Source organism: Pelodiscus sinensis, chromosome 2, assembly GCF_049634645.1.
Source record: "Pelodiscus sinensis isolate JC-2024 chromosome 2, ASM4963464v1, whole genome shotgun sequence".
Lineage (NCBI taxonomy): Eukaryota > Metazoa > Chordata > Testudines > Trionychidae > Pelodiscus > Pelodiscus sinensis.
This window is the reverse complement of record NC_134712.1, coordinates 119,029,693-119,049,909: the sequence shown is the minus strand read 5'-3', so window position 1 is coordinate 119,049,909 and position 20,217 is coordinate 119,029,693. Positions and strand designations below refer to the sequence as shown.

At 42.3% G+C, this 20,217-nt stretch overlaps 1 protein-coding gene across 17 annotated transcripts in view; it reads right to left on the bottom strand.

Annotated features, from left to right (window-relative positions):
• Positions 1-20,217, bottom strand: part of RNF152 (ring finger protein 152) — a 242,485-nt gene that overhangs the window by 193,087 nt on the left and 29,181 nt on the right. For 2 of the 17 annotated variants that reach the window (XM_006122878.4, XM_075921401.1), the window contains exon 3: positions 8,778-8,856. The exons of 12 other annotated variants lie outside the window; for them this stretch is intronic. The gene's annotated coding sequence lies outside the window, so the exon portion shown is untranslated. Of the gene's footprint in view, positions 1-8,777; positions 8,857-15,413; positions 15,582-20,217 lie in introns of all 17 variants that reach the window. 3 more of the 17 variants (XM_075921398.1, XM_075921399.1, XM_014573526.3) reach the window with 3 other exon arrangements.

The following is a 20,217-nucleotide window of genomic DNA, read 5'->3' as shown; positions in this document are numbered from 1 at the left end:
CACACCAGGGAATGAACCACAGGGATCATCCTGAGCCAGCCACAAAATGAATTCTGGAGTATATATAGGCAGTCCCCGGGTTACGTACAAGATAGGGACTGTAGGTTTGTTCTTAAGTTGAATCTGTATGTAAGTCAGAACTGGTACATATTATAGGGGAAACTCTAGCCAAACATTTCTCCAGAGCTCAGTTTTATTCTCCCACACCTCACTTCCCTCAGTCCTTTATTCTCAAGCTGAGGTGTCTGCTGAGAAAAGCCGCTCCACGTCTCCTTGGTCTGCTGGGGGGGGCCGCTAGCTTCGCGTCTCCCTGGTCTGCTGGGGGGAAGCAGCTAGTGCGGGGTGCCTCCCCCACTGTCACCTTCAAACTCCAAGTATAAAGAGGCGTCAAATTGCCAGTAGTTTTCTTTTTCCTTTCTTACCTGTTTCTTTTAAAGGGATCCATCAAATGTAAAGAGATGATGCAAAGTAACTTATATAGGATCATATTAACTAGGTACATGACTTTAATGCAAAAATGAAAGCCCATTTCTCTTGTGTGTTTTCATACAGAGATACTTATGGATGGATTCTGTGATTGTGACAGCATATTAGGTACTGAGGTAAAAGCACAAGGAAAACGCGGTTATTTTATTCATTTATATTTTTTCTAAGTATGTGCTCTCTCGTACAGGAATTACTTGAAAAAATGGATGAACCAGCTTTCTGCTAAAAAGCAATTTTACTGGAGGAGGTTTCAGATTTGTTAGCCAACCTTTTGATTATTTGATTTTAATTGTATTTATTTATTTAGTAAGGTTAAACAACAGGGGCTCTCAAAACATTCTGTTCCTATTCAGAACAAAACTCCACAATTTCAAAACTCTCCATAAAAAGCACTGAACCATGCCTCTGGGACATTCTGCATGGTGGGCTGCCCCCGAACCTTTAAGCAGTCCACCTGACAAGCTGCTGGGGACTCGCCGCGGAGGACGCGGGACTGCGGCGCATCTCAGCGGTCCCACCGCCCGTGTCCTCCGCGGCGAGAAAAACCGCTCCGCATCTTCTTGGTCTACTGGGGGGAAGCACACCCCCCCCCCCCCGCCGCCAGAGGCGGCGACAGTGGGGGAGGCACCCCGCACTAGCTGCGCCCCCCCCCCCCCCCCGTTCGTAACTAGGGATCCAACGCAAGTCAGATTGACATAACCCAGAGACTGCCTGTATACCTCAGTGCTGTGATGGTATATTGCAGCTGATAATTAGTTCAAACAAGCAAGCTGGTGTGAGCACTGCTCCTCTGGGGAATTTCTGCCTGTCCCCAATGAGAGGGGCTGAACTCTACAGGGAAACACTTAAGAGGATTGGGGTGCCCTTGTTAATCTTACAAGACAAAGTAAGAGCTGAAAGAGTTCTCAAGAGATTGTTTGAGTGTCTAACAGACTGGTGGTGCCAGGGAACAGACATCCATTTAAGTAAGAACAAGCCTCCTTTCACTGAGGCAGGGGTGTAAGGAAGTCTCTCTCACTCCTGGGTACTGATCCCATGACTTCTCTATCATAAGCAATTTTAAAATCAAGAATGGATGTTATGCTAAGTGTCATGTTCTAGTTCAAACAGGAATTCATTCAGAGAATCCAGCACAACCTACAGTAAAGGGCTCCATTGGTGAATTACTCGCTGTTTAAAAAAAAATGCACCTTATTTCCAGTCTGAATTTGAGCCAATTCATGGAGTTGTGGCAATTAAGTGGGGCTTAGAATTCTGCCACTCACACTCAGTAGCAGTCAACAGAATCCCTGTTTCTCCATTAGGTTGTCATTATTTTACTATTGTCCATCTGTTTCTGCAACAGGAATTGCAGGGTTGTCAGTCCCACACATTCAAAAATCATAGCCTGGTTTAATTCCTCTGAGATTTAAATTTAAAAATGGGTTCTTTTTATTTTTATTTGAGGATATAGTTGGGGCATATTTTTAAGTTCCTGTCTGCCACAATGAAGGTTAGAAATTTATTTTTAAATAAAGACTTCAAATTCTTCTGTAATCAGTTGGCTCCAGAAGCTGGAACTTTAAGCATCCAATTCTGGGAGAATCTGCAACACTGGAAAGAGCATTTCCAAAGTATGTCTCGCTTTGGTTTTTGTTGAAATATCTTTGTTAGCAAAATTTCACTAGAAGAGCTACATATTTGTCTTGCTGTAAAGTAATTTTTAACACTTGATCTCAAAGTGCTTTTGTAAGGCAGTCAGGGTACGTCTAGACTACAGACTTTGTCGACAGAGCATCTAGACTGCATCCAGTTCTGTCGACAAAGCAAGCCGCTTTGTCGACATGACAGTGTAGACGCCAAGGACAGTGTAGATGCAATAACGCCTTCTGTGGACAGAACTCTGTTGACAAAAGCCGTTATTCCTCATAGAATGAGATTTACAGCCATTGACAAAACTCCTGAGTTCTGTCAATGTTATGTCGACAGAACTCAGTTGCAGTGTTGACACAGGTATAGTTTTGTCGACAAAAGTCCACTTTTGTCGACAAAACCCTGTAGTCTAGACACACCCTCAGTGTCATTGTCTTCATTTTACAGATGGGTAGACTCTGGCACAAATGGGGAAGTGACTTAGCCACAGTCACCCAGCAGGCCAGTGGCAGAACAGGGAATGGAGTCATCTCCTGAGCTCCAGTCCAGTCCTCCATCTGCTAGGCCATATAAATTGGGAGACAAAAAGCTATTTTCTTATACCTGAAACAACTCCCATTTCATTTGACCATAATGTTTCCAACATTTAAAAGGCTTGTATTCACAACAGGGATAATTCAACGTAAGTTATGCTATTCCAGCTACATCATAACATATCTGGAGTCAACATACTGAGGTCAACTTACCCATTGTATTCCCAGTGCTGAATCAATGGCATATGCTCTCTGGTCAACTTCCTTTATGCTTCTTGGGCAGAGGTGGGCAAAAGGGCCTCCATGGGCCCTGCCACTCCCTTGCTCCCAGGCCAATTAGGACCTGGGGGAGGGGAAGAAGTGCACAAAGTTTCCTCTGCCCTGCCAGGAGTGCGCAGTGCTTAGAAGGGTGGGAGAAGACTTCACTCATTCCTCCGCTCCTCCAAGCCCTGATTGGCCTGGGGGCAAGGGGAGCATGCAGAGTTACCTCCGCCCTGCCCCCGCTCTGCAAGGTGTGCATAGCTCTTAGAAGCCCTGATTGGCCTGGGGCCAGAACAGGGAGCGCGCAAAGTCTGTTCCCACCACCAGGGGGAACCTCAGGTGGGGAGGGGAGGCACTCCTCCATCCCCAGACCAATCACTTCAAAAATTTCTGAAGTGGCTTTTGGTGAAAAATTATTGCCCACCCTGTTTTTGGGGAACTGGACTACCAGTGTTGACCAGAAAGTGGCCTGCCATCTATTTAGACCCCTTTAAATCGATTCCTGCTGCAATCTCTCAGGTGGTGAAGACAAGCCTTAAATACAGCTTTTCTTTCTTTTGTGAGGACATGAAGGCATGGAAAGGTCCCATTGTCTATCATTGCATATGGAACTTATCTTGGCTTGATAAATGGACATTTGTAGTAGACTCTTGTCGACAGTTTAATATAATGGAAACTACAGCATAATTAGAGCAAGTTAACTTGAGGCTCATTATAGGCATTTCTATACATACCCCTCCACAACCTAATGGCATATTGTTTCCTGGAAGATACTTGAATGGAGGCCAAGCTGGATATTTGCATTAGTAGAGGTTTTGTATTCAGATTTTGTTTTCATTGAAGACCCAGAGAAAATTGTGACCAATTCAAAAAGATTTGTGTACCGGTAATTTAAGAGGCCTGCTTTTCTAGTCACCATTATCTGTTAATCTAGCAGAGGTGGAGAAAAGCAGCAATGTGTTAATTATATTACGCTTTGTATCTATAACAGTGAATAAGTAATAAGAATAGCTACAGCACTGAGATTAATTTCACTTCACGCAAATGGCTGATGGTGTTGGTATGCGACTCACAACATACTATATAAAGACTAATGAAAGAACTAGGGGCGACTTCATTTATAGGATAAACAACGAGAAGTCCTGTTGCACCTTATAGACTAAAAGATTTATTGGTGCATAAGCTTTTGTGGGCAAAGACCCGCTTCGTCAGATGCATGTCTATAAGGTGCCACAGGACTTCTCGTTGTTTATGCAGATTCAGACTAACATGGCTACCCCTCTGATACTTCATTTACAGGAGATTTTCTGCTGATAAAATAATAAAGCTGTCTCAATCATAGGTGGTACTTAATCCTGAAAATGGTCACTTCTGAGCATGTCTTTAAGTGATATATGTTTTACAGCGATATATGTTATACATTTATGGACTCATAAGTGTTTGTGGTGCTAAACCAAGCTTTAAAAAGCTTCCTTTTCCTCAAAAGGCTTCAAAATGTGATCATATATTTACTTTGCATGTTTCAGCTGACCTGCCAGTCAAATTCCAGTTGAAGATGATTTAGGAACATGTCTAAGAATGAGTTAAATACTAGCCACTGTCATCTAACCCCTTGTTCTCCACTGCAGCAGAGTTCCTGACATAATTTTGGAAGTGCAACATTAGGTATAATGGCAGCAACATGAGTAATTTTACCTTGAAATATACTGAAGCTCCACAACATTCATTAATTCTGGCACAGCTTAACTATAAAAAGTAAGTCATTGCCTGTAGTCAGAATTAAGTAGCGAAACAGCTACCACCTGTTCGGCTCAGTGAGTGTGTGTTGGTGAGGACAGAAGGCAAATCACATGAGATCTTACAACATTCATGAACCATTTCAGTTTAATGAACGTGTCAAGAGTTAGTTTTCCAACTGACAGCTTCTTTGGCATAGGATTACTGTTATTGAAATGAACTCCTTAGAGTTCGTGATCAAAATGCTTCCCAAATCAGGCAAAAGGTGCTGAGTTATCCAAGATGAACAACTGGTCCAAAGGTTAGCCAGGCTGGACTCTTCCCAGAGCAGAGGTTTGCACAGCCTATACACCCAGCCCAGTCCCAAATGAGGGCATTGCTGACTTCAGCATCCATCAGAAATGTTGTTTTACCATTAGCTGCTCTGATTATCGAGTGACAGCCAAGAAAAAGTTGCTGACAGAGAACAGCCAGAAGAGACTGTCAGAGGTATCCTTAGGACTCTCAAGGAGAGGGGGAGCATGAAAATGAAATCAGACATACAGACAGAAGCAACTGAAATTATGATTAATAACTCTGAATGGTGCAGATCTCACAGCAAGCTCTGCAGGGCTGAGAGACAACTAGTAATGATAATAAAAACTAATGGGGTATGAAAATCCACAAGCACCAAAACTGAAGTGTCAGAAAGGTGTAAAAGCAGCCAAGTGAGAGGAGACGGCTATCTGCATAAAAACATCAGGAAATGTCTCTTCATCCCCACTCTCCATCCCCTCACTCATCTTGTGCGGGGGGAGAAGGCATTGTGCAAATGTGCAGTGCTGTATTTAGTTAATTACACAAGAAGGATCTAGGATAGGAGACAAAGCTGAGACCCAGTGATATCTATGCAAAGCAGATGAATCCTACAAGGGGCAATCAAGGTGAATTGGAAGAATGGATGGCTGAAAGCCTGAATTCTCAGGGAAGGGTACAATCTGTTATCTAAATAGGTAACAATTAAGATCTGAAAAAGCATGCAACAGAGAAAAATAAAAACAATATAATAAATAAATGACATTTGCCTGTCTCGACATCCCCTCAGCTAGTACCATGTCAGAGACCCAGGCTGGACTCCAGACTCTTGTTTCTTCGGTCCAAAGGAAGATCGAAAAAAGTGCCAACTTCTTATTGTCGGACAAGCAATAAGGAGGCACATCTCCTGCTCTTTTTGCAGTCTCTAATGGCCTGTTATCTTGTGCAATACCATCCCTTGCTGTAAGGTAGAATTCAAAAGGCATATGTTGCAGCTAGTGCAGTACATCTGGAGGAACTTGATAAGGAGGACATGGAAAAGGAAAGGCAGGTCAGAACAAAATTAGGTTTACTAGAGTGAAAGATCTAAGAACCACAGTTAGATCAGCCCAGAACTGACCCCATCCACAGAATCAGGTGACTCTTTGGGCCTACTGAAAAAAATAAGAGATTAAAAGGTTTAGGCTGTGCAATGAGATCTAGTCAAGCAATAGTGAGCACAATAGTATCTGCCTGCTAACATATTAATCCTGTCATATGAGCATGATAACAATAATATTGGGCCACTGAAGTCAAGGAGAGTTTTCCATTGACTTCCCACCCACCCACCCCCCAATAGATTTTGGCTCAGGCGCACAGTTAAGAACTATTTTAATGCACACTTCAGACCTTAGTCAAGGTTCTAAATAATATTAACTTTAAAAATCAGTGAAAATAAGTAAATAAATACTTGTGAAATGAAATCCAAGCTGCAGAAAGTTAAATATAACTCAACATTTCAAAGGCTGGTTTGTGGACACTGATCTATCCTACATGCTACTGACAGCTTCAAAAACTTTGGACAAACTTAAGCATATTTTATATCTCATACAGCAAGTTTAATATCAAACTTTTATCAAGGGAACATATTATAGAACTTCACCTTTATCAAGGAAGGTTCATTATGTAAACTCCCCAAACCCATTAAGCATTCTTTGAAAGCATTAGAGCGCATGTATGATTTATGATGGAGTGTTCCATTAATTTCAGGTGCCCTAAGGCTGGAAAGCAGATATTGGGGGGGGTGGGGGGAGGAAATCAGCCTCTTTTCAACAGGGGAACTAATTGCTAGAATATCTGCTCTCAGATACAAAAGGAGGTGCCGGTTGGGGTCCTTTCAATTTAGAGAAGATAGAAAAATATATTTAAGACTTTAGCAATGTTTTCACAAATGAATTCTGCTTTTATGCATGTTTCAGGTAACTCTATAATATTACTCTGCTGTTGTTCATGTTCAGGTATTTACTATCATATTTATGTATAGGCTTTTCTATAATCTAATTCCCAAAGTAACTGACAGCATCACGAACATTAATGAATTTATTCCTCAGAGCACCTTTGTTAGAGAGAAGTATTATCCCCTTAAACACCCAGGGAATGGAAGTGCAAAGAAAAAAAAAAAAAGCAATTTTTCCAAGGTCACATAGTAAACCTTCAGTAGCATGAAATGCAACTCTGATTTCTTGAGTCTGAGTCCAATGCTTTTCCCATACTATCACCCTTCAACTCACGAGCCATTTCTCAGTAGAACTAGTGACCATCTTTGATTCCAGGAGACTCCCAATTGATCTATCTCCTAGTAGCTACTGAAACCACTCAGTGAGATTTTGAATAGGTTGTTAAAAGTTCAGTTGGTGGTGCAAAGGCAGGCTATCCATCTGCTCTGGCTTCACATAGCTCCCAGAAGCAACCGGCATGTCCCTTTGTTTCTTAGGCACAGGGGCAGCCAAGGAAAAAGGGGGCATGGATAGAACATCTATCCCAGCAAATAATCTCAACTGCCAGGGTAAAGCTCTGAAGTTATTGTTCTTTATGCCAGTAACAGGGGCAAGGGGCATTAAGGGTAGTCTAATAGCATACGTCAGACATACCCCAAGTCCTGTGCCTAGACATTTCCATTACTGGACCTTATGGAGAAAAAGAACTCGAGTGAGACAAAAACAAATTGAAGTTTACAGCTGCTGCCATATGATGCAACTTTCTCTATTTGCCTCACTGACCTCCCCCCCGCCCCCCATCCTTTTATCTATAAACCTAGAGAAATTCTCAAAATGTTCACATTCCCTGGTTAGTCATCACAGAGCACACAGCACTGTTCCAACAGCAACAGCACTAGACACCTGTTATGCCCCTGCTCACCAAAACATCGATATGCTTATTCCTGTGGAGTCAAAACACCTCTTAGAGCTGGATGAAAATTGTCAGCCAGAATATTTTGCAGTCAGAAAATGCCAGTGTATCCAAGTCAAAACATTCCACAAGCACATGCAGTTTCTGAGGAAATGCCAGCAGAAACCAGGAAGATTTCCTGCCAGTTTAGGTCCCAGGCTCCTCAGCAGCTTCTCCACCCATCGGACTTCTGCCCTCCCTCTCATCCGCCCCCCCTTCATCTCTTCACCCCCTTCCCTGCAGGAGTAGCACTGGCAGGCTGAGACCTGAGACACGAAAAGGTGGCACTAGTATGTTGCCAAATTGGAATATTTCCTTTTCTGAAAAATTCCAGCATCTGAGGTTTTGTTCCAATTCGAAACAAAACAAAATCTCAAACCCTCATAATTTCTCTCAGGATGGATATTCACTTTTTCAGTCAGCTTTTAGTAAACCCATACAGTTTTGTTATCATTCTCCATCCTTTGTAGTCTTATCTTAATTATGACTTAATCACTCCTAAACACAGGAGAGAAGAAAATAAACCACCTCCCCCGCAAAATGAGAAATTCACTTGCTACTTCTGGTTATTCCTTCTGTAATAGGAATGACTTGGGGTGGAAGGGAATGAATTTATTCCATGATTATCAAAAATAATTTTTGTTCAAGGTATCAGGAATAGGGACCAGTAGGAAGAATCTAGCTATCATTCCCTGATTTAAAATGAAAACACACATCCTGCAGTCAGATTTGTCTGAATGAGGACTGCAGGATTTGGTTATTTTGGGCTTTAAGTTACAGCTTTCAATTCTAACACAATATCTCCTTCAGAGAACTTTTCAAATATAGCACCAGGACATTGAAAGTGCAATGACTATTTACTGCAAAACAAGAAAAAGGATATGCACAAGTAAAGCAGCTTCTCACCTGCTTTTAGAGGCACCTTATCAGTTTAGATGGCAAAGCTCCCTCTCCCATTCGAGTTGTGCTTCATCAGGGAGTCTTACTGATAGTAGAAAAGAAATTTACTGGTAATTAAAGGAGCACTTCCTCTCCCTTACACAGATTTTGCCATTTTACTTACAAATACCAGTCCCAATGCCCAACAAATCTAAAAGGGAGAGATCTAATTTAAAATAAATTTACAACAGACATGTGCCTCACCAATATAGGTCAGTGGGTGGCTGCAGTGGAATCAGCTTGAATTAATGTACAAAACAATCAGTCTTGTAATACATAAGAGAATTCACCAGCTTTAGGGATATTGAATGACTTATACTAAAACTAGGTCAAATGTTACCTGAAAATAAGTCTAAACAATGGAGCAGAGAAGGGATTCAACAAAAATAGTTTCATGTTCTGCAATATCACATTTACCGAAGAAAACAATGCCTGTCAAATGAGTTTTAATTGTGGCAACTCTGCAATGTTTTCCTGTCACTTTGAACGAGACTACTCAACTTGCTTTCACACATACAAAGCATGATTTCCTGAGGAGGTGATTTCCTGAGGAAGTGATTCTAAGACCCACAGAATGAAATGGTTAGGTTCATGCCATTATTCTGGTGAGTTTGTTCACTTCAACTAATGGGGAATGAAGCCATCAGACTATGGATATAAAAGAAATACAGTTTCCCTATCTAGTAGATAATCACATTAGATAGGATCATGATAAGAACATCCGAGTTGTAGATTTCATGATGATAGTTAAAAGAATTTGCTCTTTGTAGCATAACTTAATGGAATAATTTATCAGCAGCAATTTTCAATTTTTCTTTAATTTCTTTTCCTTTTGCTTTTTTGTGAATTTAGTGTTTTTGAAACATATTAGCCCAAGATACTTAAGTCCTCTTTTTACCCAGAGAACAGGTACACCATGCGTCTTTTTAAAAAGGAAATTATCTGTTAACAAGAATCCTTAAATATGAATATGAATTTCCTAATGCAGTGAGCTAGTACTTCACTCTCCATCTCTTTGCAGTCCCTAACACCTCTGCAAAGACTGCCAGTGAATACCAATTGTGGCACATGTTGAACTTCTTTAGTCTGGCACTCTCTGGTCCCACAACATCCATGCTCCGGCATGATTTTAGTTAGCTGGATGTCCACTTATTGTAGGCGTGGCCAAGTTTCCTACTGTCCCATAAAGTTTGTTTGCAGCCACCAGTCCTTGCTCTCAGTCTTCTCATAGACTTTAAGATCAGAAGGGACCATTATGATAATCTAGTCTGACCCCCTGCACAATGCAGACCACAGAATCTCACCCACCCTCTCCTAGAATAATCCTCTCACCTATATCTCAGATATTGACATCCTCAAATGGTTTAAGGACCCCAAGATGCAGAGAATCCTCCAGCAAGTGATCCATGCCCCATGCTACAGAGGAAGGCGAAAAACCTCCAGGGCCTCTGCCAATCTACCCTGGAGGAAAATTCCTTCCCAACCCCAAATATGGCGATCAGCTGAAGCCTGAGCATGTGGGCAAGGCTCACCAGCCAGACACCCAGGAAAAAGTTCTCTATAGTAACTCCTATCATCCCACCATTGGTCTATTTACCACTGACAGTGAAAGGTCAATTAGTTGCCAAGATCATGTTATCCCATCAAACAATCCCCTTCATAAACCCATCTAGCTTCTTCTGTGCTGTTATTTAACAGTAATTTGCCCCTAAATGTCTTCTAAGAACCCCGTAAGTAGTGGAAGGGCTGGTAATTCTGCTAGACAATATTGACCTCTCAGTCTGGCAAATTCTCTGGTTCAGCGCCTGTCAGGTCCCAAGGGTGCCGGACTGGAGAGGTTCAACTGTAGTGGCTCTTGTGATATACAAATGAGCTTCTTGCAAAGTGGAGTCTGATCAGCAAACATGTTTCCTCCTGGACAGCAATTACCTGCTAACAATTTTTGGCACCTGAGAGAATTAATGCTTTCTAATTTTAGGGGCCAGTCCAGTTCCTGCTAAAATCAATATGAATCTTTCCCTTAAGATGGTTATACAAATCCTTGCTCACTAAGTATTTACCATCTTAGAATTCTGAGTGATCAGTTACAAATCAATATAACACCATCACTCCCCAAATAAAACATTTAAAAAGCTCTAGTACTCTATACCACAAACATGAATGTATTTCACATTTTACAACCCGAAAGGTGCCTATCCTGGCCATCAACATGTTACAAGGTCCCATTTCAGCCAGGTCCTTAAGCACATGCCTACCTTTGGGCATGCAAGGAATCCTAGCTAGATCACTGGTACAACACCTGTAAAAGCATCTTGCTAGGCTGGGGCTCCAGATCATGAACAATTAATACAACAGCACAAACTCCAGCACACAAACATCTGTGTAACCAAAAGCACACCACACTACTTAGTAATTACAGAAGAGATTCCCAAAGACCTGTGATCCTCTGAAAACTCTCCCCTCCCAAGGCAACAGTACCTTCCCCCACACCCAAAAGCTGGGGCTAATAGGATAGGCTTTGCATAATGCCCTAAAATTTAGCCATTTCAGAGCAAATGGAGAGGAATGAATGCCAATGTAGAAAGGCCCTCACATGGTGTGACCCCAAAGTTGATAGAAAGACTCCCATTGACCTCAATGAGCTTTGAATCTGACCCAGACAGCAAGCATTTCCACCTGATCCGCAACTGAAGCAGCATCATGTGTGGTGAAAGGCACCTCTCAAAGTAGATAATACAGCATTCTCCTGTTTATGGCCATAACTAAAGGCTCAAGACTGTTGGAGACAAGCCTGCCATGTGTATAGTATCCCAATTCTGCTGTCAGGAGAAAGATAAATTAGATACCTGAAGGCTGAGCCCAGAGCCGCAAGCCGCTCAGCTCTGACAATCATGCTTGAAGAAAGCCAGGCATTCTGAAGTTCCAATTCTAAGAAGCAGTAAGACAAACAATCCCTATAGGCATCATTTTAAACCTATAGTTGCACTGCTTTCTGGACACTGTATTCGATTCCAGCATTCATCCATTTACTTTAGCTCACAGACACTTTAGCCGCAAGACATTTATCAGAACTGCCAATGTTCTCCAAGTCATATTGCATTCTCTACAGAGAGCTTCAAAGTTCAGGCCAGATAATGCCCACTGTATTTCTTTCAATCAGATGCAATCAATGCTTGACTGCTTTCAAAATCTCCTGGTCTGATGTATTTAATTTGGCTATATTTACCCAACTTCACTGGATTTGAGAGGGAAATGGCATGAGTGCAAATATTGAGAAAAGGCTTCATGATACCGGATTGCTGTAAGAATTCTAAAATAAACTAATTGCATTACCTCTTGTTTTGGGGCCTAATCCTGCAATGTTGACAGACTGGCAATTTACCAGCACAGGATTGGTTCTTGGCTAGCCTGAAGAGTACACAAAGGAAGTAATGGATTTAGAAAAATGTAGCAAAAACTGCTACAGTGTTCCTAATGCTCAAGATTTTTTCACCCTAGACTTTCGATATCTGCTATTTTCTTGACTCCAGGAACTATAGCTTTATCTGCTTACAAAAGATTTTCATCTGGTATTAAAAAAATATTATATGAAATTTTTAGCCCTCATGCTTGTGGAGTAAAGCTTGAAAACATAATCCCTAAAGCCTCAAAACCCAAACAGCAAAAGGCAAATAAAAATAGACAACAATTTTTTAAAATCCTATGATTTTAAAGCCAGTACTAGGTTCTCTGCCCCTGACACTTGATTTTTGCATGCGTGGAGTTTGGCAATACATTTGTGTCCCCTTGATCTGAGGGAGCAATATTAAGATGTCCCAGTTATGAGCAGTCCATTCATACCCAAGTGTCCTAAAAGAATTTCAGAAACCTCTGCCAAATTATTTTTTTAAAAATCCATTGGCATTGATCTCCACTTACTTTGAGATCCAGTCAAGCTGTTAGGGACAGGTTAAAGTGAAATCTTTGGGCTAATAGGTTCTATTGTAATCCACATCTACTGTGTATTTGACAGAGTTTGTGCATCTGAGTTCATTTGTTCAAGAACTCCTAAGCAGAAAGAGCTAGGACCACAAAATTTGGCATGCAGCTTCCTTTTATCTTAAAGCATAGAAAAGGTTTGGTTGTGCCAGGACAAAGGGATGTGCCTGGAATTTCACTCTCTCTCAAACTGGAAAGGAAGGGATCTTGTAGGACGGACAGTTATACTGTAGAATGACCACAGGGAGGCAGAAAGGGGCCAGAGATGGGAATCAGGACAGTTGTAACCCCATTGGGCCAGCAAGGAACAGGAGTGGAGAAAGGGACGGCTATCTATCATATTTCAGAGTTAGTTTGTGTGTCTGTCCCCCACCCCAGGGGCATACACCCCTCCCCTGGCTATGCCCACTGCAGCGGCCATGGAGAGATGCTTCTCACCTGTCCCCAAGCTACTGAGAGTACAGAAGTCTGTGATTGTCCTCTTTCCCTGAAACAGCCTGCATACTAAACCCTCCCTAGCCCCACCTCAAAATAATGATTTAAATGAAGAAAAACAAAACTAAATTGAGTTTAAGACCCAAGCAACAAAAGGTAAATCTTCTAGTAATAAATAACCATGACAACAAGAGCATCACTGCAAAGGTTCTAGGGGCATCCAGGACTGAGAGCCACCACCTTATAGCTTTCTTCCAGCATAAGGAAGGCTAAGGGTCAGCGCCTGGCACCAGCAGAATTTCAGCCATTCAAGCACTTTGCTGGCTAGTCTTTGCCTTGCAGATTAATAGACACCAATAATTCTGGAGTCCCTTTAAAGCAGGGATGGGGAACGTGGCCCACAACGTACCTTTAACCAGCCCATGAAGCTCAGCACTTCCCTATATTTGGCTGGTGCATGAGGGCCAGCTCCCCACCACTACTGGGGAAGGGTGGAGGCTAAGCCTTGCAAGCCAGATCAAGGCAAACCCCGGGCCACATTTAGCCTGAGGGGGGGATGAAGTGCACTGCCATTCCTTCTCCCTCCCCCCAACTGGGGGAATGGAAGCACAGGGATGCCCATCACTGTCACTTATAGGCTTCACTCCCCTCCGGCCCCCACAGCTAATGGGAGTGGTGGGAGATCGTGTCCGCAAGCACAGGGCAGCAACTGTGCCCCCGCCCCCTCCCCCTCCCCAGGAACTGCACCAGGTGAGTGCCCCAAACTCCTTCGCCCTCCCACCCAGGCCTCACACTCCCCACTCCACTCCTACATGCTGAACCCTTCATTTTTGGTCCTACCCCAGAGCCTAGAGGGCTGCCACAAAATCTACTAGTCATGGGCCCCAAAAGAGTTCATCCAGCCCTGGGGATATGCCCTCGACTCGGCACTCCCCATCTCTTGGGGCTGGAGCTTGAAGGGAGTGAGGCGAGTGTCTCTTTTCCTTCTCACTTCGGGGCCAGGGCCAATGGGGTTATGTGTTTCATTTCATACTTGTATGTGGCCCTAGACTGATTTTTCTGTGAGTCAGTGGCCCCCAAAAAGGTTTCCCACCCTTGCTTTAAAGAGTTTTCCATGATACTGGCTATTCACAGAAATCCCAGATCCTCAGTCCCCAAACATGCAACGTACCCCAATTTAACTTTACAATTTACAGGAGTGATGGTTTAAACACAGTACTTGTGAGCACTTCAACAAACAAAAAGTAGGTTTAGCTAAGAAAAGGTGAAGATTTAAGTAGAAACAAGAAAAAGTAGTGGAACAATACAAAAACAAAAATCATAGCGCACACTCCTCAGTCTACACTTAATAGCTGTCTTTTCTAACAAAGTAGGTTCTCCCCAAAAAAACTCAAGTCTTTTGCAGAACTGGCTGGTTTCACAAGAAGGAGCCAAAATTTCATGAACACACACCCACACCACAAGTGTTTGTGAATAGACTGTGAACACCTGTAGGGATGTGTCTGTGTAATTTGGAGTCTCCCCCCTGCCAAGTCAGAGAAACTAACCCCTCCTCTTGTAGTATTCTTTTTTATTTTTAAATGCTGGCAATTGTTAGCGGTTGCCTCTGGTGATTTTTCACTTAAAGTCCAAAGACTGATTTATACTGGGAACTTGCATAAGTATAGTGCTAGCTCTCGCTCTCGCTCTGTGTGTGTGTGTGTGTGTGTGTGTGTGTGTGTGTGTGTGTGTGTGTGTGTGTGTGTGTGTGTGTGTGAAAATCCACACTCCTGTAAGACATTGCTATACTGACCAAACTCCTGATATAGACAAGTGCTAGGTCAAGGGAAGAATTCTGTCAACCTAGCTACTAAATTGGTGAAGTGGACCACCTATATCAATGGAAGAACCCCTCCTGTCATCATAGACCCATACTACACTAAAGCACCACAACTGCACCTCTACAGCATTGTAAGTAAACACCGTTTTGCAAGATTAAATAATGGAGCCTTGAACTGCTTGAACCAGCTAAACAGGACAGGATGACAAATCCTTCCTGCCTGAATGCACCATCACCAAGACAGATTACCCCTAGTGATTGTTATTCCAAGTCTATACAGCATATTTTCAAATACATTATTCCTAAAACATTACCCATACATTTACTCAATGATTATAAATCTCAGTAAGTTATGAACTATCTGTAACTACCTTATGTCACTCTTTATGGAGAAATATCCAGGAAGACATGTGTTTGGTGTGGTGAGTTTGTGTCTGAGAGGCGAGTAGTTTGCAAAGAACTGGAAATGCTTCCTTTAGGGAGGGTCAGAATCATCTCCACCAGTTTCTTGGGAAAACATTCACCTGATGGATTGAGACCTAATTAGAAAGGGCAAAACATTCCAGGCTATTAGCATCACACATAAAAAATAAAGCTTAGTTCATGAAGTCAACTGAAGTAGCCCTAAAAAGTCCTCAAATTGATCCATGTGGTTTTAATGGTGAAACCCAGACTGGCACTTGGTGCCTATTGTAGCAATAAGGCAAGAAAAAAATTCAGGCCTTTAAAAAAAAAAATTAGAATCAAAGCACTAAATACATAAAATGATTCTTATTTTAAACAGCATTTAAAAGTTTAAAACTCCTCAAGCAGGTTTTGCAACCATGCACAGAAATGTGAAGACTCAGCCAGTATTTGTGACACAGAAGCTGAAAGCTGCTCCTAAGAAATCCATACTACTCTATTAAAGTACTGAACATAAGAACGGCCATACTGGGTCAGACCAAAGATCCATCTAGCCCAGTAGCCTGTCTGCAGATAGTGGCCAGCACCAGGTGCCCCAGAGAGGGTGGACCGAAGACAACGATCAAGCGATTTGTCTCCTGCCATCCTTCTCCAGCCTCTGACAAACAGAGGCCAGGGACACCATTTCTATCCCCTGGCTAATAGCCTTTTATGGACCTAACCTCCATGAAATTATCGAGCTTCTCTTTAAACTCTGTTATAGTCCTAGGCTTCACAGCCTCCTCTGGCAAGGAGTTCCACAGGTTGACTACACGCTGTGTGAAGAACTTTATTAGTTTTAAACCTGCTACCCATTAACTTCATTTGGTGTCCTCTAGTTCTTCTGTTATGGGAACTAATAACTTTTCTTTATTCTCTCTCTCCACAACTGGGTCAACATATTTTCACTCTTACACTAATAAATAATGCAGGTAAGTCCTGGCAGTACTGAAGCAATGAAAGAGGAAGAAACGGTGGGTATGTCTATACCTACAGTGCTGTACCAATACAGCTGAATTGCTGCAGTGCATCTGGTGAAGACTATGTAGACAGGAGAGAGCTCTCCCATCAGCATAAAAAAAAACCCCCTACCTCCACAAACAGTGGAGCTAAGCTAGGTGAGCAGGAGATGCATTCCTACCAACACAGTGCACTTAGGTCTGTGTAACTTATGTCACTCAGGCAAGTGGAATATTCATCCCTCCGAGTGGCATAAGTTTTACGAATACAAGCTGTAGTGCAGACATAGCAGTGGAGACATAGCCAGAGTGTGCATGCATGCCCATAGAGCAAAAGTGCTGACCCATTAACATAATGTGGTTAACTGCAGCAGGAAGTGCTAATGAAACTTAATGGACAAGGCTGAGATCTAACAGGCTACTATATCAAAATTGTAAGATTAAAGTGGCTTTTCAGCCTGGCTGAGTAAAATAATCCTAAAAGGTAAATAGGGTAAAGAGAGGAAAATCCATTTTGTACCCTCTTTGCTCTGTGTTGAATATATAAACAACACCAGGCAAATTATTTTTAAAATAGGTTTTGTTTTCTTTGCTTGTTTTTCATGTTGTAAATATCAAGTTTCTTTTGCTTGAAGGCTCCTTGTAGACTTCTAAGATCACAAGATATAAGATACTAAAACCTGAGCAATGCATAGGGAGAAGAATTGTTAAGGCTTGTCCTCACTGCAAAGTTATTCAAGTCCCATCCACACATAAAAACCCTTAACTCAAGTGCTGTGCCGTTTTAAACTCACATTGACCCTTGTGCCAGCCAAGTTAAAACTTGAATTAAGCAGAACTTCTCAGATGCCAGCACAACCACTTTGCACGCAGACTAGTATCATTCCAGTGCCGATAATCCTCCAAATGTCTTACCACAGTTGCCCACATGTGCCCAGAAAGGCTAGTAGGAGACTTCTCCTACTGTTCCGTGATAAAGAATTCATGGAGTGGCTCGGATTACATAGCCACCACTGGGCAGATTTGAAGGAGACTTCTGGAGCTTAGGCTGTGTCCAGACTCCATGCCTCCGTCGACGGAGGCATGTAGATTAGCCAGCTCGGAAGAGGGAAATGAAGCCGCGATTAAAATAATCGCGGCTTCATTTAAATTTAAATGGCTGCCCCGATCTGCCGATCAGCTGTTTGTCAGCAGATCGGGAGAGTCTGGACGCGATGCCCCGACAAAGAAGCCTTTCTTCATCGACACAGGTAAACCTGGTTTCACGAGGCTTACCTGTGTCGATGAAGAAAGGCTTCTTTGTCGGGGCATCGCGTCCAGACTCTCCCGATCTGCCGACAAACAGCTGATCGGCAGATCGGGGCAGCCATTTAAATTTAAATGAAGCCGCGATTATTTTAATCGCGGCTTCATTTCCCTCTTCCGAGCTGGCTAATCTACATGCCTCCATCGACGGAGGCATGGAGTCTGGACACAGCCTTAGTGTAGCAGCCTCTACCGTTTGAGCTATAAAGCCAGCTGGCTCTCAATTTAAGAATAAGGGAGCTCTACAGCCTCTCTCTCACTGTAAGTGGTCTAAGTGTCACTACTTGGGATACTGAACCACACTATGTATGTGGGTTACACTTACGATTGTGCTAGGAACTATGGGAATGCCCCCAGAAGTTCTCACAAGACACATAAATGAGTACAGCACTATATGTATGTGGCAACACAAGTGTTATTTCACGGGTTAGCCAATCTCACTCAAGTGTGCAGCCAGCTTAAGGGATGTTAATTTGAGTGTAGATTGCTCAAATTAGCATTTCAGCTTTAAGCAGACTGTTTTAAATTGTTATGTTCATACTAATCTCTACTTAACACCAACTCCTGACAATTTAAGAGAAAAGTTCCAAGCATAAAGGATTCAATACCTTCACCCCACAAATTAAAAGTGTTAAAAACTGCTACTCCTCAGACTGCCAACCCATTAGGACTGTCTTGATACTTCTAGGAATTAAATATTAATCTTTAAATTAAAGACTGTCATGAGATGAAACCTTTAGGAATATGTCCAACCAAAACTGGTAACCCTAATTACTTGAATTCTCTAGTTTTCCAAAGATTCCTCTAGAAAAATATCAGAGAACAAATCTGACAATCCTGATATTTCTGTAAAAAAAAAAACAAAAAAAACCAAGGGGGAATTTTTATACATTATGAAGAATACTTTAAAACATACTTCAAAATAATCTTTTTATAGGTTGCCTAGAAAAATAAGTCATCAAACATGTAATTTCCTGGTGATATCTGCAACTGCTCATAACAGTTATATAGATAGGGGCAGGAGAGGAGAGAATAGGTTATGTAAAAATTAAAACCCGACTAGCTTTGACTTGCCTGTGCCTTCGTGTTGTGGAAATCTCCTTGCTACGTGGCAAAACCACCATTATAGCAACTGTAATTCACAATTTTAAAGGATGAAATCCTGCACAACATTCTCTTCTTCTTTGGCTACCCAGTGATGTGAGGGTGTCTGTCCAGAGAATTCATTAGTGAGTTTTAAGTGGGAGAAGAGCCCCGTATCATGCCCCACAGAAGTACCAAGTGTAATCTTATAGGAGACAGTTCTTGTCTGGACTGTTCCCTTTCTTTCCCCCTTTGTCATTTCTCAGTCTCATTAACAGGTCTGTCCTCTAAAGCAAGCTGTAGCTTGGTGTGGTGCCACTGTATTCTGTGCCAAGCACTCCCACTGCATTGGATTGATGCCTCCCTTTTTAAAGGTGTCCTTTCAGAATGTCTTTGAAGTGCTCCTGCTGCCCTTTGCGAGCCCCTCTTTCCTATTTGAGAGAAGAGTACTTGCTTCAGGAGGCAAGTGCCAGGCCTATATGCACAGTGGCCAGCCCAACGGCATTGGGGTTTCATGACCTGAGCTTCTATCCTGCTGATGCTAATGCATTGGTCTTCTTAGCTGATCCTGAGAAGCCTCCCAAGGCAGCCCTGTTGGAACCACTCCAGCCATTTAAGATGTCATGTATGGGTTACCCAGGTCTCACAGCCATAGAGAAAAGGGGGGGAGGGGCTAAACCAAGAACCAGGTGCCTGTTTGCAGATCACTATCACTGAAGACTCAATTGAGTAGTCTTCCAAAGGAAGTGCTGGCCCAACAGATGATTTTCCATACTTTGGCAATGCCCTCTCACAAACATCCAGTACTGCACAAGTCCTACCACCAGGCATTTAGAAACCAAGGGGATGGGTGCCTAATAAGCAGACACATGAGCAGATCCCACTGTAGCCTATATAGGTTCTTATACTACACTCAGTGTCCTCCAATAGTGCAGCCAGTTTAGGGGGCATAAATTCAGACAGAACCTTTGACTTCAAAAGGTGCTATTTATTCTTATTTTACACTCACTAAGATCCTGACTTGCAGACAGAAGCTCAGCCAAGTAGAATGAGGTTACGGACACCATTCCTCCATACCACCACATCTTCCTGACCAAGCTATATGTCGTGTCTCTGTTGGAGATTCAGAGATCTATTTCGCATTTAACTACTTTCTAGCTAGGCAGGCTGCCAGCCCATATAGATTAGTAATCATCTTGATGGTTGAAAATTTCTGAATTTTATTTTTGTTTTGGAATTAGTCAGCATTTTAAATTTCAATTTAAAAAAGTAATACAATCAAGTATGCACTTTAATGAAAGATTCAACCTTGTTTTCAAACTAGCTACAAAGCTGGCCAAACGAGTTTGAATTTCATAATTTTAACATAAGAAATATATTGACT